At 43.5% G+C, this 24,176-nt stretch overlaps 1 long non-coding RNA gene across 2 annotated transcripts; it reads left to right on the top strand.

The window, feature by feature from the left end:
- The first annotated feature begins 3,229 nt into the window (after positions 1–3,229).
- LOC148315098 (uncharacterized) lies at positions 3,230–5,445 on the top strand. Of its 2 annotated transcripts, XR_015841276.1 has the most exons (5): positions 3,230–3,975; positions 4,063–4,156; positions 4,224–4,564; positions 4,929–5,031; positions 5,093–5,445. It is a non-coding gene; the product is annotated as an uncharacterized LOC148315098 (long non-coding RNA). The 2 variants fall into 2 exon arrangements; XR_015841275.1 differs by having other exon boundaries at positions 4,929–5,445.
- The last annotated feature ends 18,731 nt before the right edge of the window (positions 5,446–24,176 follow it).

Raw genomic sequence — 24,176 nt, 5'->3', positions numbered from 1 at the left:
AATGAGTGATTATCGGTAACACAGATTATTGGCACATGTTGATCAGGACTACCAGCATACAGTTCAGAAAATAAAGTTGACAGAAAAATGGCATTGTCAATTCCCTCAGACATAGCTAGTGTCTCACCTGCTAGTGTACTTCTGACAATTCTCTTAATTTTCTTTGACTGCCAGCAAATGGGAGAAAACTGTCCATTTTCACCCATCAAAACAACAAAGTGCCCACCTTGAGTACCCCCATCAGATAGATTTGCGAAAGATGCATCAGTGAATGCAACAAACTGTAGGCTATCATCTTTCCCAAGGGGTTGAAATTTCAACTCAACTGACTTGGTCTTGAGTTTGGATACGACTTTGTTTGCTTTGATAATTGTCTGTATGGTAGCACATTTGAGATTTGAAGCCAGATTACTGGCATCAAACATGGCATCAGGTCTGCTCTGTCTTGCAACCCACAAAAGTTGCCCTATTTTTGATCTTAACTGATCTCTTTCCTCTTCAGTGACAGGTGAAGTATGCTCAGCTGCACGCGATGGAGTGAGATGTATTGGCTGTAAATGGTCAATATATGTGGCCTGGTGTATTTTTATCCCTTTTTCTGAAGTAACAAAATCTACACCCACATACGAAAAATTATCATGAGCTTCACGACCAACACTAAACTTGACTTTGAGATGTGCCATGACAGTCATTTCAAACATTTGAGAACCACCCCAAATGAAATCATCAACGTGACATGCAAGCACACCCGTGACGTTTTTCTCATTGTCCAGCCAGTAGAAAACTGCTGGGTCAACTTTGGATACTGTACCTCCTGCACCAATCATTATGTCTTTCACTCTGTTATACCAATACAGAGAGGCATCTGCTAAACCATACACACACTTTTTCAATTTCCAAAGCGCCCCTCCGCAGTTGGCTTCAGGAGGAGGTTTAACAAAAATGACGCGAGACAGTTCCATGCCTTGTAGAAAGGCTGACTTTATGTCCATCGAATGAAGTGTCCACTGTCTTTGACAAATCACAGCTACAAGAAGCCTCAGCGACTCTGAGGCACAGGTTGGTGAGTCTTTTTGCAACTCAGCAACTTGCAGCTCCTCAAAACCTCTGGCAACAAGCCTTGCTTTTGGTACTAATCCAGTCACTGTCTCTTTCAGAGTGCATACCCATCGTGTGGATATGTACTTTTGTCCCTTGTCCTCAACTTCCTCAAACACATCATTTTTTCTCCAATTTGGTGACTCTTGTCCAAATTCCGACTTCATTTTTCCAGCTTTCGTAGGGTTTTCCTTCTTCAAACGGTGGCGGAACTCTGTAGTTGATAACCATCCTCTGCTACCAATGTTAGCCTGAATGAAAACTCCAAAAGTGTTGACAGTGCCCGGGCGGAAGGTGCTCCTCTTTGGCTTAACTGCCACACACATATATATACAGTGAACCCCCGCTACTTCGCGGTTCACCTTTCGCGGGTTCAGTGCTTCGCGGGTCTAAAAAATATTCGGGAGCATTGTAGTTTCGGCGAGCGGCACAAGGGGGCGCTGAAGCGGTTAGACGGCGGGCGTGCGCCGAAGAGGAGAGTGGACGAAGAAGAGAGTGGACGAAGAAGAACAGGTTCCCCCGGACACGATTGGTGGCGACGGACACGATCGGGGGCGACATTTTGCTTCGTTCGGGACCGTGCGTGAGCTCCGAAGGAGACCGGCCGGCGTGTGTGGCTGTCAAGCCGAAGAGAAACAACTTCCGCCCGGGCACCGGCGAAGCGCGAGGCTGTCAGTTATGAATGAATAAATGAAGAATGCCACCTTTCATTTCACTGTCATGATCCGTGCCTGTCATGCCGCGTGTGTTTTTGTTTTTTCAGCTGTGTGGGCGTTCCTCCAGCGATCGTCTCGCGCCATGTCGTCAGCTGCTGCGAGACGCGCTGATTACACTGACTATATTGTGATAATAAATATCTTTGTATCACCACCTTTTTTCCCGGGTCTGCGTTTGGAGAGTCCTGTTCAATCCTCCAGTTCTGCTGGAGGATCATAACATTCACAGGGCACACCGGACGGCGTACCAGCAGGTAAAAGTCGAAGTAATTAAATAAATACAAAAAGAAGTAATTGAATAAATACAAAAATAATGGCTGGGGAATAAAAAAAAAAATAAGTTTTAATAATAATTTGTTTTTTTGTTATAACATGAATTTCTCTCTCTCTCTCTCTACCAGTATATATATATATATATATATATATATATATATATATTTGTATTTTTTTTAAGCATTTTTGAAGGTGTGCCGCTACTTTGCACCTATATATATTTATATATATATATATATATACAGTGAACCCCCGGTTATCGCGGTTAATGGGGACCGAGACCACCCGCGAAATCTGAAAATCCGCGAAGTAGCGTCGCACCTTCAAAAAAAAAAAAAAAAAAACACCGTGTATATATATACTTCGCACCTATATATATATATATATATACCGTATTTTTACGGCCATAAGATGCGCTCCCTCAAAGGGCGCAACACCAGTTGAGGGTGCTATTTCCGTATTCAATGCATATACTAGGCGCGCCGCACTACAAGGCGCTAGCTCAGCCGCTCGCGCTAGTTCAGCGCTAGTTCAGGCGAGACTAGCCGCTCTCGCGCTAGCTCAGCCGCTCGCTCTATCCAGCCGCTCGCTCGCGCTAGCTCAGCCACTCGCGCGCGCTAGCTCAGCCACTCGCACCTGAGTCGCGCTAGCTCAGCCGCTCGCACCTGAGTCGCGCTAGCTGATGTCAGCTCACCAAGACTCAATCCCCCAAGTGATCGTTTCCAGAGGTATCACCCCATTTCAATGACAGATGCTATGAATCTATTGGGAGTCACTGCCAATAACAATGACTATAACCAACAAAAGGTGTCTTGGCATTAGTCTACTAAACAACGTCAGGGGAGGGACTTCACTGGTCACCACACTCCTTAGAGTCACGGTTTCAAACCAAAAAAAACCTCAGCTTACAAGCAAACAATGAAACAAAGAAATAAGATTAACACAAAACATGTGTCTCTCATGCCATCTATATACCCAAAATAAATAAAAATAACACAAAAGATTACAGCAATGGCTTCTTGGGAGCCACTCAGCCTTAGCCAATTACAGCAATGGCTTCTTGGGAGCCACTCAGACTCAACCAATCACATGGCTGTTTAGAGAGATGGGCTGTTGTGCTTTGGGCTTTTTGCAGTCTGTTGTCTAAACCTGGGACGTTTCTTGCTTGCAATAACATAAATGATAAGACTGACTACAACATTGTCGACAGCTGCCCTTTTGTCCAGCTTTCTCCTACACCATCACCCAAACACCATAGTCACATAATGTATAATTCACGGTCAATTAGAAGCATAGATGACTCAGACTTTGTCCAGCAGGGTGTGCTAACATGCACTGAACAGCCCAATGAGTAAAAGGGTTGATGGTCGCGAGAGTGATGCTTAGTCCATATAATGGGCGCGTCGCTTTACAAGGCGCTTTGACTGTTTTGGGGAAGATTAGGGACTTTAAAGAGCGCCCTATGGCCCGGAAAATACGGTATAAAAGAGGAAAGATTGCAGCCGTACAATGAAGACGCTCTAAGATGAACAGCTTGTTGGCTTTTGAGGTGAGTGGTGCAAAATCAAATGGATGATGACACTTGTTAAGATGAGACTGTCTTTTCCGTAGCGGCCCCGGACGAGGAGGAGCAGATGCTACGGCGCTTGGAGAGCAAAATGCCAACTGGACAGGGAGACTATTTCTTTGTTGTTCTTATCTTTGCTCTGTCACTAACTCACTGGGTGTGCACTGCCAACACTGACTGCATGATGGGGAGAAGTCGAGTTCCTATTTGCCCCTTCTTCCACTGTTTTTGCCCCCCTTTCTTGTAACAGGCTGGCAGCGGAGCGGGATGGCCCAAGTGGTGCTAAGAACCACTGGACGAGAGTCGTCATCGCACAATTAAGTGAGAAGTCCACAACTGAAAGTTTTGCAGGATGGGCACAGCCATGAAATAAGATGGTGACATACAAGTCAATGTTTGTTGTTGCAGGTTGGAGAAGGAAGCGGTCGAGACGGGAGTCTCAGAACAGCAGCGGAAGTCATAAAATCGAATTGACGGGGCAGAAGAGGAGCCGGATGAAAGGGTGGAAAAAGTTAAAACGCATGCATGCAAATCCATCAACAAGTGGCACATGAACATTTTTGTTACAGGCCGTTTGTGGACAAGGAATGATCGCTCCGTCAAGTGATGCTCCAAGCTGAGCAGCTTCCTGGCTCTTGAGGTAGATGACAGCATTCTTCTAACAACGCTTGGAGAGCAAAGCACCAACTGGACAGGGAAAGTATTTTTGTTGTTCTTATCTTTGCTCTGTCACTAACTCACTGGGTGTTCACTGCCAACACTGACTGCATGATGGGGAGAAGTCGAGTTCCTATTTAACCCTTCCACTGTTATTGCCCCCCCCCCTTTTCTTGTAACAAGCTGGCAGCAGTGCGGGATGGCCCAAGTGGTGCTAAGAACCACTGGACGAGAGTCGTCATCGCACAATTAAGTGAGAAGTCCACAACTGAAAGTTTTGCAGGATGGGCACAGCCATGAAATAAGATGGTGACATACAAGTCAATGTTTGTTGTTGCAGGTTGGACGGGGGTCTCAAAACGCACGGCCAATGCATCAACAAAGTGGCGCAGGGCTCAGAGATGGATTCAAAGAGGAAAGATTGCAGCCGTACAATGAAGACGCTCCAAGATGTACAGCTTGTTGGCTTTTGAGGCGAGTGTTGCAAAATCAAATGGATGATGACACTTGTTGTTGATGCGCACAATTAAGTGAGAAGTCCGCAACTGAAAGTTTTGCAGGATGGGCACAGACATGAAATAAGATGGTGACATACAAGTCGATGTTTGTTGTTGCAGGTTGGAGAAGGAAGCGGTCGAGACGGGAGTCTCAGAACAGCGGCGGAAGTCATAGAATCGAATTGACGGGGCAGAAGAGGAGCCGGATAAAAGGGTGGACAAAGTTAAGAAAACACATGCATGCTAATCCATCAACAAGTGGCACATGAACATATTTGTTACAGGCCGTTTGTGGACAAGGAATGATCGCTCCCATCAAGTGATGCTCCAAGGTCAGCAGCTTCCAGTGTTCTAACAACGTTTGGAGAGCAAAGTGCCAAGTGGACAGGGAGAGTATTTCTTTGTTGTTATCTTTGGTCTATCACTAACTCACTGGGTGTGCACTGCCAACACTGACTGCATGATGGCCATTTTGGACTGAGTTGTGCATGAAGGCAATGCTTCATTTGAGGCAAATGTGGTCTGATATATTAATTTGAGATTTTATTTTTTTAATTATTTTTTTAAGTGAATTGTCAAACTTCCTTTTTGTATGCTCCACATGTGCGTTTGTACGTGAATTAAAATTGTCAAGTGATTTCAAGTGGTCTATTTGAACTTGTGAGTGGCAGTATATGCATGTTTTTGAAAAATGACAAGTGTAGAATGGCATTTCCCCCAAACATTCGAAGGGTGACTTTAAACATGCTTTCAAACTTTAAAACTCGACTAACAATGTTGATAAACATGCAACAGGTTCGGCATTCGTAGAAAGCAGAAGTTACATTTTTCATGTAGATAAAAGTAATGGAGGGTAAGTAGTTAAATGTCAATTCTCCTAACATTAAAAGTGGTACATATATAAAACTTGTATAGTAAAACAAGATGAGTGAAGCTTTGAACAAACATTGCGAGACAGCCAATCATACGAACAAGGTGGGCAAAATCCTGCCTTCTGTTAGCTGGCCAGGTTAGCATTGAGCTCATGACTTGAAATTCCACACAGGCAAAGTAAGGCAATAACATCCCACGTAGTTTGAATTTGGTGTTTTAGCCGTTTCATTTTTTACATTTGTCTTTATAATACTGGGCCTGTTTTATTTAATTGTCATTAGAATGTATCTAATAATCAGATACCCTTATACCATATAATATTTGATAATTGGTTTATTTTTTTAATTGAATGTGATATTGTTTTGTTTCATTAATTCAATAAAGTTTAAAAAAAAGAAAAAACAATCTCTGCCTATTCATTCAATAGTTTTTTTTTAAGTCACGTGTCCATGTTCAAAATTTAAACGTCAACTTGGTTGTCTCAGTGCTTCTTCACGCATGTACGCCCCTCCCCCCTATGTACATCTTATTTCTTGAAACAACTGAGCATTAACTCTAAAATTGACCTTTTCCTCATTGCAATGTTACTCGTTATCCTTAGGTCTTTAAACGTGGAGAAAGGGTGATATAAGTTTCGTTTTCGTCCAAGATGCAGCATAATCGCGTGCATGAAATTTGTCCCTCGAGGCTTCCGTAGTTGAGGCGTCACCTTAGGCGCGAGCTGAATTTTCGTTCTTTCTCCTGCGGACCTTCGAAAGGTAAGCACCTCTCTTCGCTGATGCTTTTTAGTTAAATGGCTAGCTTATTTGTATTGTGGTGGAATTGTTTCATGCTGTTAATGATGTGTGTTGCTGCTGGGTTGAACTTTAATGCTCGTTTTGACGGCTGATGCTTGAGCTCCGGTGTAGTTTTTTTACCTCCTTGTAAGATTGTTGCTCCTTGCGTTGTTGTCCACGGTTGGTTTTCTGTGCTTTGGGGCTTCGTGGTGGCTGAGGTAAAACCGGATTTAATGGCGCGCTGAGCGCGAGTAAATTGCTGGGGCCTAGGAGTCACCGAGCTAACTGCTAAATCGGAGTTTAATGGCGCCCTTTTTATTTAATTTTTTATTTGCCTCCCCTGAAATGTAGTTGTCACTTATGATGTCCACGATTGTTTACTCTGCATTGTGGCGGCTGGGCTAACTGCTAAAACCGGTTAAAATGGCGGGTTCAGCTTGTGTTAATTTGCGGGGGGCCATTTAGCTACTGAGCTAACGGCTAAGATTAGAATTAATGGCTCGCTGAGCGCGAGTGAATTGGTGGTGCCTAGGAGTCCCCGAGCTGACTGCTAAAACCGGATTTAATGCCGCGCTGAGCGGGCGTAAATTGCTGGGGATAAGAGTCACCGAGCTAACTGCTAAAACGGGGTTAAATGGCGCGCTTTTTAATTTTTTATTTGCCTCGCCTGCAATGTAGTTGTCACTTATGATGTCGTCCATGGTTGTTTTCGCTGCATTGTGGCTTCGTAATGGCTGGGCTAACTGCTAAAAACGGTTTAAAATGGCGGGCTCAGCGTGTGTTAATTGCGGGGCCTTTTAGCTACCTAGCTAACGGCTAAGATTGGAATTAATGGCGCGCTGAACGCGAGTAAATGGCGGGCGGGGCCAAAGTAGCTTCTGAGCAAACTGCCAACTTTGAGCAAATGACACGCTGAGCGCAAGGAAAAGGCGGGAGCCTTGTTCCGCTGTGATTGGTCCAGGTTGAACAAGTTATGGTGTTTGAGTCCCTGTGCTTGGCCTAGTTTGAAATGCGTCATGTGGTGTGCTGTTCAAGCCCTGTGATTGGCCTCGTTTGAAATGCGTCACAAGGCTGGCTGGTTGAACACCCCCCCCCCCTTTTTTTTTTTTTTTTTTTTTTTCCCCTGAACACTGATTCATTTTAAATGCATCATGCTATATTGCTGTCCCATGTATATCATACTTGATTTTTTTATCACACATGTACTGCTGTTTTTAATCAGTTTTCAACCTTACGCTGCACAATGAGTGTTTTTATTCCTGTTAAGCACATCCACTTTTTTTTTTAAACATTGTTCCACTTGGCATTGTGGACTCTTTGGCATTGGCTGTATTGTGGAATTTTTGGCATTGTGGAATTTCTTGCATTGTGGAATTTTTGGCACTGTGGACTTGTTAGGGGTTGGGGTTTTAGGGTTAGGGGTAAGGGTTTCGGGCACAGGTGTCAAACTCAAGGCCCGGGGGCCAGATCCGGCCCGCCACATCATTTAGTGAGGCCCGCCAAGACAAAACATGCACGACTACGTTTCTTGTCAAAATACCAAATGTTTTCTTTGTGACTAACCACACTGTTAAAATGAATTGAATGGTAGTTAAACAAACAACATTTTCCTGGATTCAGATTTTTAAAACTCATTAGCCATCACTTTGTTGTGTATATGTAATAATAATATGATAAACTATGATGTGGCCCACGAGAAAGATGAGTTTGACACCCCTGGTTTAGGGTTAGTGGTTGGGATTTAGGGCTTTAAGGGTTGGGGGCTTTAAAGCTTGGGGGCTTTAAAGGTTGGGGGCTGGGGGGTTTAGGGGTTGGGGGGTTTAAGGGTTTAGGGCAGCGGTCGGGAACCTTTTTGACCTGGAGACCCATAAAACCAAACTATTTCTAGATATATATTTTTTGAGAGCCATATAGTATTTTAAACATATAATAATAATAATAATAATAATAAAAGGTTTACTTTTAATGTGACTTCTGGTGCTGCATGTTTTTTTTTTTTTATGTCCTTAATTTGTGTTTCCTCGACTTGATTCGCCATCATGATGCTCCGATCGTGAACCGTTCTTGCTGACAGTGGCATGTCTCTTATTTTTTTGATTATCTTGGCTTTATTTGGAAAGTCATCAAAAAGTTCATTGGCCACATCAAGCATAAATGTTTTGGCATATTCGCCATCTGTGAACGGCTTTCCACAATTCACTATTGCCAAAGCACCCGCAAAGCTAGCGGAATTACCGTCACCTTGCGTGGTCCAGACACGCAGTTGCTGCTGGCTCGTCTGCACTTTCAGTTGCAGCTCTTCGCATGCCTTTTTCCTGCTGTCCCCCGGTGGATATTTCAATGCAAAAGAAGCATGACGCGTATCGAAGTGCCGCTTTATATTTGAGCGTTTCATTGATGCAATTTTGTCATTTCATATTCGACATACTGCGGATCCTGCTCTCTCCACAAATGCAAATTCCTCTGTCCACGCAGCCTGGAATGCACGGTAATCATCGTCTTTTTTTCTTTTCGCCATCTTTTCTGTTACAAGGGTTGAGCGGGTTGAAGGGTTGAAATTTTATCTCTGATAAAATTAATTTCCGTACATTGACAATGACCCGTGACGTACTTGCGATCGATTGGTTCCCGACCTGTTCCAAAATATATATATATATTTTAATTTAATTTAATTTTTTTTTTGGGCCCCCTCAACTCCAAACTGTCTGGGAGCCATATGACGTCTCCGGAAGAGCCATAGGTTCCCGACCGCTGGTTTAGGGTTAGGGTTTTATCACACATGTGTTTCACTCTGTCCTGTTTCTCATACAGAGTGGACGATTAAAGCATTGACTTGCTTACTTCACTTTTATTAACTTCTTAACTTGTGCAGTACAGTACGTTACTTCAGTCAGTTGACATAGGGAAAACGTCACTTCCTCTTTTTCTCGTCCGTCCCTGTAATCGGCCCCTAAGCAACATAACATAACTAACAATAATATTGTTACATCTTTTCTTTTTTCAATTTGAAGCACTTCCTTGCGATGTAAACGTTGCACACACATTTTCATGCAGATTATGTATTCATACTAGAAAATATGCCTAACATAACTTTGTCAACATAAAGCGTCACTTTCAGTGCATTATTTGTAAATTAACCCAAACTATATTAACAAATTCCAATCCTTCAAATAAATATAACATCTTCTTTCTATTATGTTGGCTCCAAAACATTATGTAAAACATCTTGTCAGTATTATCCAACCCCCCAACCAGCAAACAAATTATACCTTGACATTTACAGTTTTTTTTTTTCCTAACCTAAATATCGAAAACCTCTTTTCCTTTTTTTTTTTTCCAACATAAATATCCCAAATCTTCTGTCTTCACTGCGTGTAGTCCTCCAAATATCTAGGCTTAAACACCTGACGACCTGATCTGGTGACAACTTTGGTTTGGTCCCTGGTGCCACACTGCTGGGTTGCATCCACACAGTCTGAAGTCCCCTGAGTCCCACTCCTCGTTGACGTGACAGATCCTGTATCATGGTCTCGTCTAAGATGTCGTCGATTCCTCCTCACAACTCCTCCTGAGTCCAGCTTCACCTCATAAGATCTGTGATCCACCGGTCCTACTACTCGTGCAGGTCTCCAGACGCCACGAAGATCGAAAGGCTGGACCCTCACCTTGTCTCCATTTTTCAGGGCATCCAAATTTTTAGCGGTGCGGTCGTAATATTTTCCTCGACGGTGTTGGTTGTGTCTAATTCCTTGCACATTGTTATGCAGCTCCGGTTCTAGCAGAGTATCTCTTGTAGGGAGCAGTGTCCTCGTCCTCCTGTTTAGCAGTCTCTGCGCAGGGCTAGTTGCAAGACCTTGGCTCGGTGTGTTGCGATGGTCCAATATTGCCAGATAAGGGTCCCGTCTAGCCATTGCAGCTTTCTTCATGAGACATTTGGCTGTTTTTACTGCAGACTCTGCCTTTCCATTGCTCTGGGCGTAACCAGGTGATGATGTTCTGTGTGTGAATTCCCATGCCTGGCTAAACCGTCTAAACTCTTGGGAGGTATATTGTGGGCCATTATCTGATACCACAATATCCGGAATCCCTTGTCGTGCGAAATGTGCTTTGAGTTTTCGTATAACGGTGGCGCTTGTAGTGTCTGGAAGATAATCTACTTCCCAGAAGTTGGAATAATAATCCACAGTTATTAAGTACTCCTTTCACATCAAAAGGTCTCGGCATCTCCCTGATGGCTCGCACTTTCTCTGGGTCTACACACAGTCCCTCAGCTGTCAGTAGGTGTCCTATAGAAGGTACTTTTGTTTGTCGCAGCTTGAATTTGTCCTTGTTTAGTTTTATGTTTTTCTCTGTGCACCTCAGTAAGAAGCGTCTCAGTTTCACATCATGGTCTCGGATAGCTTCCTCCTGGGTTGTCCCTTCTCCTGTAATTAATATATCATCAGCAATGATGTACGTTCCAGGTAGGTTTTCCAGTGCATGTGTGAGTTTCCTTTGAAAGATCTCTGGCGCTGGGCTTATGCCCATTGGCATCCTGAGCCACCTAAAGCGTCCAACTGGGGTTGAGAAGGTTGTGAGATAACTTGACTCCTCCTCAAGTTTAATGTGCCAAAATCCATGTTTTACCTCACAAACGGTGAATACTTTTGCATTTGCAAGTTCTGGCAAGATGTCATCTATTGTTGGGAGTGGAAAATGGCTCAGTTTAAGTGCTCGATTCAACGGTTTGGGGTCAATGCAGATCCTCAACTTCCCACTCGGTTTTCTCAATGACACCATGCTACTAATCCAGTCTGTACTTCGTTCCACGGGTGCAATGATTTCTCTTTTTACCAGTTCCTTTAGTTCCTCCTTGAGCGGTACCATCATTGAAACTGGCACTCTGCGCTTTGGCAATTTTACTGGTGGTATACTATTATCTATTTCAATCTTGTATTCTCCTTCCATACAGCCATCACCAGTAAAAACAGTAGAAAATTCTGTTTCTATTATTTCCATCGTCAATATTTTGTTGCAAAGTTCATCTTTTGCGACAGACATCACTTCTTTTGTTACTATGCTGTCCACTGTCATGATGTTCTCATATTGAACCTTTATCAGCTTCATGTCTTCACTTGCCTTTCTGCCCAAAATTGGAACACCTCCTTCCATGTTCACAACTTGAAACAGCACTCGGTAGAGTTTGTTATTCCTCGGGTTCCTTATTTTGACTCGACACTGGCCCAATGTACTCATTTTTGTTTTATTGTACATTACCAGTACCTTGTCAGAATGTTCCAGCTTTACATCTGGGTTTAGGTGATGCACAGGAATGACATTACAGCTCGCTCCACAGTCTATTTGAAATTTAACTTGTGTAGTGTCAATTAGCATACCAGCAAAGAGTTGTTTTTCTGGAGTATGTCTGTCTCCAATTTGGTTCACGTTCTCTTTTGTCTCAACGATGTGGGTTATCATCATAATATCTTCATATTCTTCTTTATCTTGCTCTTGAATTGCATTCACAGCTCTATCATTTTTACCATGTGCATTTTTTGTCTTACACATAGCAGCAAAATGATTATCCTTCCCACATTTTTTACACTTTTTTCCAAAAGCAGGGCACTTCTTCTTATTCCACTCATGCTTCTTGCCACAAAACTTACAGCAAACATCACCTCTGCTTGCTTTTTCTTGTTTGAGTAGATGCACTTCCTCCTCTGACTGCCCTTGCAGTGTTTTACAATTTTCTCGTGACAACTCTGTTGCTCGACAAATCTTCATGCATTTTTCTAATGTCAGATTGTCTTCTCTCAGCAGTCTTTCCCTCAGCCCATTGTCGTTTGTGCCACACACTATTCTATCTTTTATCAATGAGTCTCTCAACTGCTCAAAATTGCAGGTGCTGGCCAAAACTCTCAATTCAGTAACGTACTTGTCCACATTTTCGCCCGGTGTTTGATCTCTCATGAAGAATCTGTATCTCTCCACAGTCTCGTTTAACTTAGGGTTACAATGTTCGTCGAATTTCCTCATCATCTCCCTCACGGTAGTTCTTGCCGACACATCATCCATCAACAACGTGTTCAACAGTTCTCTACCTTCTTCGCCGATGAGGTAATGTCAGGTTTAAAAGGTCCTGACGCCTTCATTAGACTGAATTAAATGCAGAGAACCAGAGGAATAACCAGGGAAGGTTTTGTCTTTTCTCCATCGCGATGGGAGGAGAAGCCAGGAAGTGAAGTAGACGTCTTGCCAGTTCACTCTCCCGCACTCTCACTGACTTCTTCGCCCATCCCTCTGGACTTTATTCAGAGAAAAACGAAACCTATGGAAAGTGAAACTTAAAACAAGCGTGTGGGTGTGCGCATGTGTGCTGAAGCAATGATTTGCGTGTAATTATCATTGATACAAATAGTGTATAAAAAACATGATTAAAAATACACAAACTATTTACATACTCTCACATTTCCCCCCTGTTTGTCGGATTTAAATCATGTCCATACGGCTTTAAGATGAGTCATCAAGGAATAAAACATATAAAAATACATTTCAATGTGCCTAGTGAAAAATAACAAAACTGTCTCCACGCAGAGCTTGTCTCTGGGGGACTCGATGCAGGCCCCTTGCCTCGCTGTAGGAGGAGACAGCCGTCTTTACCTCCCGGATCTTCGCGTGTGGTGTATGTGTATGCATGTGTGGGGCTTGGGCGACAAGTCCATATTCATTTTACGTTTCAGTGTCCAGTTCGAGTTCGTCATTGTCCAGTTCGAGTTTGTCATACTCAACATCAATCAGATTGTAATGTTACTTTTGGGCAACAAACATGCAATTAATCATCATTTTTGTCATAAAAATAATGCAACAAAAACAGACTACACATAACAAAAAATGAAAACCATAATTATCCCGATATATATTGTCTTTCAAATTCTTCATAGTGGTCATAACATCAATAATTGTTTCATTTTTAAAACTTTAAATGCAATTATGTTCTTCAATCAAGGTTCAAATTTCTTTATGTACGTCATTAATTTCAACATTCGTATCTGTGGCTGGTGGTGTGGTTCTGATGTGCGTGTGGTCCGAGATTGTGACTCGGGGAGGGATTCGCGTTGCTAGGCCTTTAGCTGGAAACCGGTGAAGCTTGTACTGCAACTGGTGGATCCAGCTGCCACGCCCCGCGACCTTTGCTGCGTCGGGGTTAGGGTTAGGGAAATTAGGGTTAGGGTTAGGGTTAGGGTTAGGGTTAGGGTTAGGGTTAGGGTTAGGGTTAGGGTTAGGGTTTAGGGTTAGGGTTAGGGTTAGGGTTAGGGTTAGGGTTAGGGTTAGGGTTAGGGTTAGGGTTAGGGTTAGGGTTAGGGTTAGGGTTTAGGGTTAGGGTTAGGGTTAGGGTTAGGGTTAGGGTTAGGGTTAGGGTTGGGTTTTGGGGTTAGGGTTAGGGTTAGGGTTAGGGTTGGGGTTGGGGTTAGGGTTAGGGTTAGGGTTAGGGTTAGGGTTAGGGTTAGGGTTAGGGTTAGGGTTAGGGTTAGGGTTAGGGTTAGGGTTAGGGTTAGGGTTAGGGGAAATTAGGGTTAGGGTTAGGGTTAGGGTTAGGGTTAGGGGAAATTAGGGTTAGGGTTAGGGGAAATTAGGGTTAGGGTTAGGGTTAGGGTTAGGGTTAGGGTTAGGGTTAGGGTTAGGGTTAGGGTTAGGGTTAGGGTTAGGGTTAGGGTTAGGGTTAGGGTTAGGGTTAGGGTTAGGGTTAGGGTTAGGGTTAGGGTTAGGGTTAGGGTTAGGGTTAGGGTTAGGGTTAGGGTTAGGGTTAGGGTTAGGGTTAGGGTTAGGGTTAGGGTTAGGGTTAGGGTTAGGGTTAGGGTTAGGGTTAGGGTTAGGGTTAGGGTTAGGGTTAGGGTTAGGGTTAGGGTTAGGGTTAGGGTTAGGGTTAGGGTTAGGGTTAGGGTTAGGGTTAGGGTTAGGGTTAGGGTTAGGGTTAGGGTTAGGGTTAGGGTTAGGGTTAGGGTTAGGGTTAGGGTTAGGGTTAGGGTTAGGGTTAGGGTTAGGGTTAGGGTTAGGGTTAGGGTTAGGGTTAGGGTTAGGGTTAGGGTTAGGGTTAGGGTTAGGGTTAGGGTTAGGGTTAGGGTTAGGGTTAGGGTTAGGGTTAGGGTTAGGGTTAGGGTTAGGGTTAGGGTTAGGGTTAGGGTTAGGGTTAGGGTTAGGGTTAGGGTTAGGGTTAGGGTTAGGGTTAGGGTTAGGGTTAGGGTTAGGGTTAGGGTTAGGGTTAGGGTTAGGGTTAGGGTTAGGGTTAGGGTTAGGGTTAGGGTTAGGGTTAGGGTTAGGGTTAGGGTTAGGGTTAGGGTTAGGGTTAGGGTTAGGGTTAGGTTTAGGGTTTAGGGTTAGGGTTAGGGTTAGGGTTAGGGTTAGGGTTAGGGTTAGGGTTAGGGTTAGGGTTAGGGTTAGGGTTAGGGTTAGGGTTAGGGTTAGGGTTAGGGTTAGGGTTAGGGTTAGGGTTAGGGTTAGGGTTAGGGTTAGGGTTAGGGTTAGGGTTAGGGTTAGGGTTAGGAAGGTAAGTTGCCCTCCCACCCGGGTGGGAGAGGCTAGTTGCACGGTCCATCTCCTGGTACCTTCGTCCTCCCGGGAATCGGGGTGGCTGGGGGTTCCCCCCTCTGGACCAGGTGTCAGAGCCGGGATGTTGCCGGCGACGACCGTGACGCACCACGGTCCAACCCAAATTGTCCTGTTCATACATCTTTCGTTATATTTTTTATTATTTTTGTTTTTTAATTTTTGTGTATTTATTTAATACACTTCAGCGCTTGCGGAGGCTGTGAGGTAAGTGAAGAGGTAAGTGAAGAGGTAAGTAGGTTTGTGTGGAGGTGCGTGTGTGTGCGTGTAAGGGAAAAAGGCGATCAAATAAAAAAGAAAAAAGGAGGAGAGAGATCTTTCAAACACTGGGCTTTAATGTGCCCGTCGCGACGTTTCGACCTTTTGAGGTCTTCTTCAGGCGTGGGCACTCAAAAAGTACAAAATAAACAGTGGCGTTATGATCATTAATATGGGAGCGGAGGTAAGTAATTGTCTCTTTGCGAGTCGGAGCAAAAGTGGCTGTGTATGTGCTTTGCCGATTCATCACAGATCGTCATGGTGGGCGGGGACGAGGGTTGTTATTATTCAACCTAGAGTGTGCACCAATGAAAATCGTTATAATGTGGTTGAATTTGTTTTCCCTTGGATTTGATTGTTTTACTGATGAATGATTTGAAACTGTGAATAAATAAATAAATGAGTATTATAATACATTATAAAAATGAATAAAGAGGAAATTGTCGTATCTTCAAGGAAATAAAGAGGAATGTTATAAAATTGAATTAACAGGTAAGTGTGTGAGTTATTTGACTCTTAACAGATCAATTTAAGGTAAATGTTGATTCTTAACAGGTGAGTATAATATATACAAAATTGTTGTATTTTAAAGGGAATAAAGAAAAACGTTTTAAAATTGAATTCACAGGTAAGTGGGTGAGTTATTTGACTCTTAACAGGTAAATTCAAAGTAAATGTTGATTTTTAACAGGTGAGTATAATATATATAAAATTGTTATATCTTAAAGGGGTTGTGGTCAGCGTTTTGGTTGAGGTTGGAAATGGGGTTAGGGTTAGGATTAGGGTTAGGGTTAGGGTTGGGGTTAGGGTTAGGGTTAGGGTTAGGGTTAGGGCTAGGGTTAGGGTTAGGGTTAGGGTTAGGGCTAGGGCCAGGACTAGGGTTAGGGTTAGGGCCCGGGATTCTGGGGTTGAGGGAAATCACAAGTCCAGATGTGCCAGCCAATGCTTCAAAATGGCGGCGCCTGTGGGTCTGGTCCACAGAATATGGTTTGCTTCCGTTGTGAATTTCGTGGCTTGTATTGCCGGGATATATTTTGTGTTTGTTCTAATGTAGGCGTTTAGGTTTTGTAAAACCACCAATTCTCTCACTGGTAGCTGGCTAGAAAAATTTACTTCCGGGATCCAAATTTCCGCTGTGGGGAATTGCTTTTTAGCTGCCCAGAGCATGTTTTTAAGTTGTTTCACTGTTGTTTCCTTCGTTTTTGGTTTTCTGCAATTAATTCCAAATGACAAAATTATGTTTTTGATTGGTGTGAAATTTTGGGTTTTCAATATGAGGGACTTTGCATGGTGGAAATTTGCACCCGGGAAGCTGTCGATCTGGACGTTAGGGTTAGGGTAAGGTGGAATTCTTGATAAATTCATATCCCCTATGATTATATTTTCCTGTAAAGTGGTAAGGGTCCAGTCAGAGGTTGTACATGTATTACGCATATGTTTGTTGACTTTTTGGAGGACCAATAGTGGTCTCTCCAACTTCACTGTGGATGTACTGGGAGTTAAGTGTGTCAGAGTGGGAGCTTTTATGAGGGGAGAGACAGCTGACACTGTTGGGGATGTGGGATTTTCCCTCATCAGTTCCCACAAGTTTTGTTGTAGGCTTAGGTCTAATGGAGTCATGGCTTGCTGCCCGCCAACATCATCTGCATCTAGGTCCACAGGAGCTGGTTCCTCCGGGACCGGAACGTCCAGGAGTGGAGTGTGCCTTGTAATTACAGTCCTGTGGTATTTACGGGGCGACCGAGGGATGCGCTGTGTTCTTAATGGTCCCTCCCTGGGTCGGTCGGGTGACCAATCCCGGACCTGTTCGGTCATTGTAGAAGCTGTTGATGTCATTGGTTTCTTTTGTGTCAGTATGGGTGTTGTGACTTGTGTTGGTGTGAGTGTTGTAACTCGTGTTTTTCCTTTCGCTTGTGCTTTATGATTGGTGCTTGCTTGGTTGTTATTGTGTTTTTCAGCCTTTTGGTTAGTAATTACTAGGTTATTATTGTGGTTTTCAGTCACTTGGTTGGTGATTCCTTGGTTGTCATTGTGTTTTTCAGCATTTGGGTTGGTAATTACTAGGTTATTATTGTGGTTTTCAGTCACTTGATTGGTGATTCCTTGGTTGTCATTGTGTTTTTCAGCATTTGGGTTGGTAATTACTAGGTTATTATTGTGGTTTTCAGTCACTTGGTTGGTGATTCCTTGGTTGTCATTGTGTTTTTCAGCATTTGGGTTGGTAATTACATGGTTATTATTGTGGTTTTCAGCATCTGTGTTGGTGGTTGCTTGGTTATTATTGTGATTTTCCGCATTTGCTGTAATAAGAGCTTGTGCATGTTCTATTACACAGTCCTTAATTCGGGGAAGATTCCTCTGTGCCCATCGAGTGGCCACAATAAAGGGCTCCCTCCATTCCGGAATTCCTTTGTCGAATAAGGTCTCCAAGGCTTGGTTCAACACGTTCTTGTAATGTTGTTCCAGAATCAGAAGCGTGTTGTATCCCCAATTTTTGGCGTTTCCCATAATATAATCCTCGGTGTCCGGACTTGGGAACGCCGGTTTAATCATGGTGGAGAGATTCTCCACCATTCGAGATATCATTCTGGGTTCAGGGGTGCCGGGTTTGGGAGCCACATTCTGTAAATGGTGTATAGTTTTAATGATATTGTAGGTTTTGCGTGTTGTTTCCGCAAATTCCGGATCGGTAGATGTAATCTGAGTTGGAGGTCGCACGTTGGCGGAGCGTCCAAATGTCACTGCTGAGGCATAGGAGCGAGGATAGGGGGGAGGAGGGCGGGGAGGGAATCCAGCTCCCGACCCGTTTGGACCGAAGCGTAAGCTGAGGAGAGGCACTGGCCGGTTAGGAAGGTAAGTTGCCCTCCCACCCGGGTGGGAGAGGCTAGTTGCACGGTCCATCTCCTGGTACCTTCGTCCTCCCGGGAATCGGGGTGGCTGGGGGTTCCCCCCTCTGGACCAGGTGTCAGAGCCGGGATGTTGCCGGCGACGACCGTGACGCACCACGGTCCAACCCAAATTGTCCTGTTCATACATCTTTCGTTATATTTTTTATTATTTTTGTTTTTTAATTTTTGTGTATTTATTTAATACACTTCAGCGCTTGCGGAGGCTGTGAGGTAAGTGAAGAGGTAAGTGAAGAGGTAAGTAGGTTTGTGTGGAGGTGCGTGTGTGTGCGTGTAAGGGAAAAAGGCGATCAAATAAAAAAGAAAAAAGGAGGAGAGAGATCTTTCAAACACTGGGCTTTAATGTGCCCGTCGCGACGTTTCGACCTTTTGAGGTCTTCTTCAGGCGTGGGCACTCAAAAAGTACAAAATAAACAGTGGCGTTATGATCATTAATATGGGAGCGGAGGTAAGTAATTGTCTCTTTGCGAGTCGGAGCAAAAGTGGCTGTGTATGTGCTTTGCCGATTCATCACAGATCGTCATGGTGGGCGGGGACGAGGGTTGTTATTATTCAACCTAGAGTGTGCACCAATGAAAATCGTTATAATGTGGTTGAATTTGTTTTCCCTTGGATTTGATTGTTTTACTGATGAATGATTTGAAACTGTGAATAAATAAATAAATGAGTATTATAATACATTATAAAAATGAATAAAGAGGAAATTGTCGTATCTTCAAGGAAATAAAGAGGAATGTTATAAAATTGAATTAACAGGTAAGTGTGTGAGTTATTTGACTCTTAACAGATCAATTTAAGGTAAATGTTGATTCTTAACAGGTGAGTATAATATATACAAAATTGTTGTATTTTAAAGGGAATAAAGAAAAACGTTTTAAAATTGAATTCACAGGTAAGTGGGTGAGTTATTTGACTCTTAACAGGTAAATTCAAAGTAAATGTTGATTTTTAACAGGTGAGTATAATATATATAAAATTGTTATATCTTAAAGGGGTTGTGGTCAGCGTTTTGGTTGAGGTTGGAAATGGGGTTAGGGTTAGGATTAGGGTTAGGGTTAGGGTTGGGGTTAGGGTTAGGGTTAGGGTTAGGGTTAGGGCTAGGGTTAGGGTTAGGGTTAGGGTTAGGGCTAGGGCCAGGACTAGGGTTAGGGTTAGGGCCCGGGATTCTGGGGTTGAGGGAAATCACAAGTCCAGATGTGCCAGCCAATGCTTCAAAATGGCGGCGCCTGTGGGTCTGGTCCACAGAATATGGTTTGCTTCCGTTGTGAATTTCGTGGCTTGTATTGCCGGGATATATTTTGTGTTTGTTCTAATGTAGGCGTTTAGGTTTTGTAAAACCACCAATTCTCTCACTGGTAGCTGGCTAGAAAAATTTACTTCCGGGATCCAAATTTCCGCTGTGGGGAATTGCTTTTTAGCTGCCCAGAGCATGTTTTTAAGTTGTTTCACTGTTGTTTCCTTCGTTTTTGGTTTTCTGCAATTAATTCCAAATGACAAAATTATGTTTTTGATTGGTGTGAAATTTTGGGTTTTCAATATGAGGGACTTTGCATGGTGGAAATTTGCACCCGGGAAGCTGTCGATCTGGACGTTAGGGTTAGGGTAAGGTGGAATTCTTGATAAATTCATATCCCCTATGATTATATTTTCCTGTAAAGTGGTAAGGGTCCAGTCAGAGGTTGTACATGTATTACGCATATGTTTGTTGACTTTTTGGAGGACCAATAGTGGTCTCTCCAACTTCACTGTGGATGTACTGGGAGTTAAGTGTGTCAGAGTGGGAGCTTTTATGAGGGGAGAGACAGCTGACACTGTTGGGGATGTGGGATTTTCCCTCATCAGTTCCCACAAGTTTTGTTGTAGGCTTAGGTCTAATGGAGTCATGGCTTGCTGCCCGCCAACATCATCTGCATCTAGGTCCACAGGAGCTGGTTCCTCCGGGACCGGAACGTCCAGGAGTGGAGTGTGCCTTGTAATTACAGTCCTGTGGTATTTACGGGGCGACCGAGGGATGCGCTGTGTTCTTAATGGTCCCTCCCTGGGTCGGTCGGGTGACCAATCCCGGACCTGTTCGGTCATTGTAGAAGCTGTTGATGTCATTGGTTTCTTTTGTGTCAGTATGGGTGTTGTGACTTGTGTTGGTGTGAGTGTTGTAACTCGTGTTTTTCCTTTCGCTTGTGCTTTATGATTGGTGCTTGCTTGGTTGTTATTGTGTTTTTCAGCCTTTTGGTTAGTAATTACTAGGTTATTATTGTGGTTTTCAGTCACTTGGTTGGTGATTCCTTGGTTGTCATTGTGTTTTTCAGCATTTGGGTTGGTAATTACTAGGTTATTATTGTGGTTTTCAGTCACTTGATTGGTGATTCCTTGGTTGTCATTGTGTTTTTCAGCATTTGGGTTGGTAATTACTAGGTTATTATTGTGGTTTTCAGTCACTTGGTTGGTGATTCCTTGGTTGTCATTGTGTTTTTCAGCATTTGGGTTGGTAATTACATGGTTATTATTGTGGTTTTCAGCATCTGTGTTGGTGGTTGCTTGGTTATTATTGTGATTTTCCGCATTTGCTGTAATAAGAGCTTGTGCATGTTCTATTACACAGTCCTTAATTCGGGGAAGATTCCTCTGTGCCCATCGAGTGGCCACAATAAAGGGCTCCCTCCATTCCGGAATTCCTTTGTCGAATAAGGTCTCCAAGGCTTGGTTCAACACGTTCTTGTAATGTTGTTCCAGAATCAGAAGCGTGTTGTATCCCCAATTTTTGGCGTTTCCCATAATATAATCCTCGGTGTCCGGACTTGGGAACGCCGGTTTAATCATGGTGGAGAGATTCTCCACCATTCGAGATATCATTCTGGGTTCAGGGGTGCCGGGTTTGGGAGCCACATTCTGTAAATGGTGTATAGTTTTAATGATATTGTAGGTTTTGCGTGTTGTTTCCGCAAATTCCGGATCGGTAGATGTAATCTGAGTTGGAGGTCGCACGTTGGCGGAGCGTCCAAATGTCACTGCTGAGGCATAGGAGCGAGGATAGGGGGGAGGAGGGCGGGGAGGGAATCCAGCTCCCGACCCGTTTGGACCGAAGCGTAAGCTGAGGAGAGGCACTGGCCGGTTAGGAAGGTAAGTTGCCCTCCCACCCGGGTGGGAGAGGCTAGTTGCACGGTCCATCTCCTGGTACCTTCGTCCTCCCGGGAATCGGGGTGGCTGGGGGTTCCCCCCTCTGGACCAGGTGTCAGAGCCGGGATGTTGCCGGCGACGACCGTGACGCACCACGGTCCAACCCAAATTGTCCTGTTCATACATCTTTCGTTATATTTTTTATTATTTTTGTTTTTTAATTTTTGTGTATTTATTTAATACACTTCAGCGCTTGCGGAGGCTGTGAGGTAAGTGAAGAGGTAAGTGAAGAGGTAAGTAGGTTTGTGTGGAGGTGCGTGTGTGTGCGTGTAAGGGAAAAAGGCGATCAAATAAAAAAGAAAAAAGGAGGAGAGAGATCTTTCAAACACTGGGCTTTAATGTGCCCGTCGCGACGTTTCGACCTTTTGAGGTCTTCTTCAGGCGTGGGCACTCAAAAAGTACAAAATAAACAGTGGCGTTATGATCATTAATATGGGAGCGGAGGTAAGTAATTGTCTCTTTGCGAGTCGGAGCAAAAGTGGCTGTGTATGTGCTTTGCCGATTCATCACAGATCGTCATGGTGGGCGGGGACGAGGGTTGTTATTATTCAACCTAGAGTGTGCACCAATGAAAATCGTTATAATGTGGTTGAATTTGTTTTCCCTTGGATTTGATTGTTTTACTGATGAATGATTTGAAACTGTGAATAAATAAATAAATGAGTATTATAATACATTATAAAAATGAATAAAGAGGAAATTGTCGTATCTTCAAGGAAATAAAGAGGAATGTTATAAAATTGAATTAACAGGTAAGTGTGTGAGTTATTTGACTCTTAACAGATCAATTTAAGGTAAATGTTGATTCTTAACAGGTGAGTATAATATATACAAAATTGTTGTATTTTAAAGGGAATAAAGAAAAACGTTTTAAAATTGAATTCACAGGTAAGTGGGTGAGTTATTTGACTCTTAACAGGTAAATTCAAAGTAAATGTTGATTTTTAACAGGTGAGTATAATATATATAAAATTGTTATATCTTAAAGGGGTTGTGGTCAGCGTTTTGGTTGAGGTTGGAAATGGGGTTAGGGTTAGGATTAGGGTTAGGGTTAGGGTTGGGGTTAGGGTTAGGGTTAGGGTTAGGGTTAGGGCTAGGGTTAGGGTTAGGGTTAGGGTTAGGGCTAGGGCCAGGACTAGGGTTAGGGTTAGGGCCCGGGATTCTGGGGTTGAGGGAAATCACAAGTCCAGATGTGCCAGCCAATGCTTCAAAATGGCGGCGCCTGTGGGTCTGGTCCACAGAATATGGTTTGCTTCCGTTGTGAATTTCGTGGCTTGTATTGCCGGGATATATTTTGTGTTTGTTCTAATGTAGGCGTTTAGGTTTTGTAAAACCACCAATTCTCTCACTGGTAGCTGGCTAGAAAAATTTACTTCCGGGATCCAAATTTCCGCTGTGGGGAATTGCTTTTTAGCTGCCCAGAGCATGTTTTTAAGTTGTTTCACTGTTGTTTCCTTCGTTTTTGGTTTTCTGCAATTAATTCCAAATGACAAAATTATGTTTTTGATTGGTGTGAAATTTTGGGTTTTCAATATGAGGGACTTTGCATGGTGGAAATTTGCACCCGGGAAGCTGTCGATCTGGACGTTAGGGTTAGGGTAAGGTGGAATTCTTGATAAATTCATATCCCCTATGATTATATTTTCCTGTAAAGTGGTAAGGGTCCAGTCAGAGGTTGTACATGTATTACGCATATGTTTGTTGACTTTTTGGAGGACCAATAGTGGTCTCTCCAACTTCACTGTGGATGTACTGGGAGTTAAGTGTGTCAGAGTGGGAGCTTTTATGAGGGGAGAGACAGCTGACACTGTTGGGGATGTGGGATTTTCCCTCATCAGTTCCCACAAGTTTTGTTGTAGGCTTAGGTCTAATGGAGTCATGGCTTGCTGCCCGCCAACATCATCTGCATCTAGGTCCACAGGAGCTGGTTCCTCCGGGACCGGAACGTCCAGGAGTGGAGTGTGCCTTGTAATTACAGTCCTGTGGTATTTACGGGGCGACCGAGGGATGCGCTGTGTTCTTAATGGTCCCTCCCTGGGTCGGTCGGGTGACCAATCCCGGACCTGTTCGGTCATTGTAGAAGCTGTTGATGTCATTGGTTTCTTTTGTGTCAGTATGGGTGTTGTGACTTGTGTTGGTGTGAGTGTTGTAACTCGTGTTTTTCCTTTCGCTTGTGCTTTATGATTGGTGCTTGCTTGGTTGTTATTGTGTTTTTCAGCCTTTTGGTTAGTAATTACTAGGTTATTATTGTGGTTTTCAGTCACTTGGTTGGTGATTCCTTGGTTGTCATTGTGTTTTTCAGCATTTGGGTTGGTAATTACTAGGTTATTATTGTGGTTTTCAGTCACTTGATTGGTGATTCCTTGGTTGTCATTGTGTTTTTCAGCATTTGGGTTGGTAATTACTAGGTTATTATTGTGGTTTTCAGTCACTTGGTTGGTGATTCCTTGGTTGTCATTGTGTTTTTCAGCATTTGGGTTGGTAATTACATGGTTATTATTGTGGTTTTCAGCATCTGTGTTGGTGGTTGCTTGGTTATTATTGTGATTTTCCGCATTTGCTGTAATAAGAGCTTGTGCATGTTCTATTACACAGTCCTTAATTCGGGGAAGATTCCTCTGTGCCCATCGAGTGGCCACAATAAAGGGCTCCCTCCATTCCGGAATTCCTTTGTCGAATAAGGTCTCCAAGGCTTGGTTCAACACGTTCTTGTAATGTTGTTCCAGAATCAGAAGCGTGTTGTATCCCCAATTTTTGGCGTTTCCCATAATATAATCCTCGGTGTCCGGACTTGGGAA

This window comes from Idiotropiscis lumnitzeri, unplaced genomic scaffold (genome assembly GCF_059441095.1).
Source record: "Idiotropiscis lumnitzeri isolate Australia: NSW breed Sydney's pygmy pipehorse unplaced genomic scaffold, RoL_Ilum_1.0 HiC_scaffold_127, whole genome shotgun sequence".
Taxonomy (NCBI): Eukaryota; Metazoa; Chordata; class Actinopteri; order Syngnathiformes; family Syngnathidae; genus Idiotropiscis; species Idiotropiscis lumnitzeri.
The sequence above is the reverse complement of the archived record's forward strand: the minus strand, read 5'-3'. Positions and strand labels throughout refer to the sequence as shown.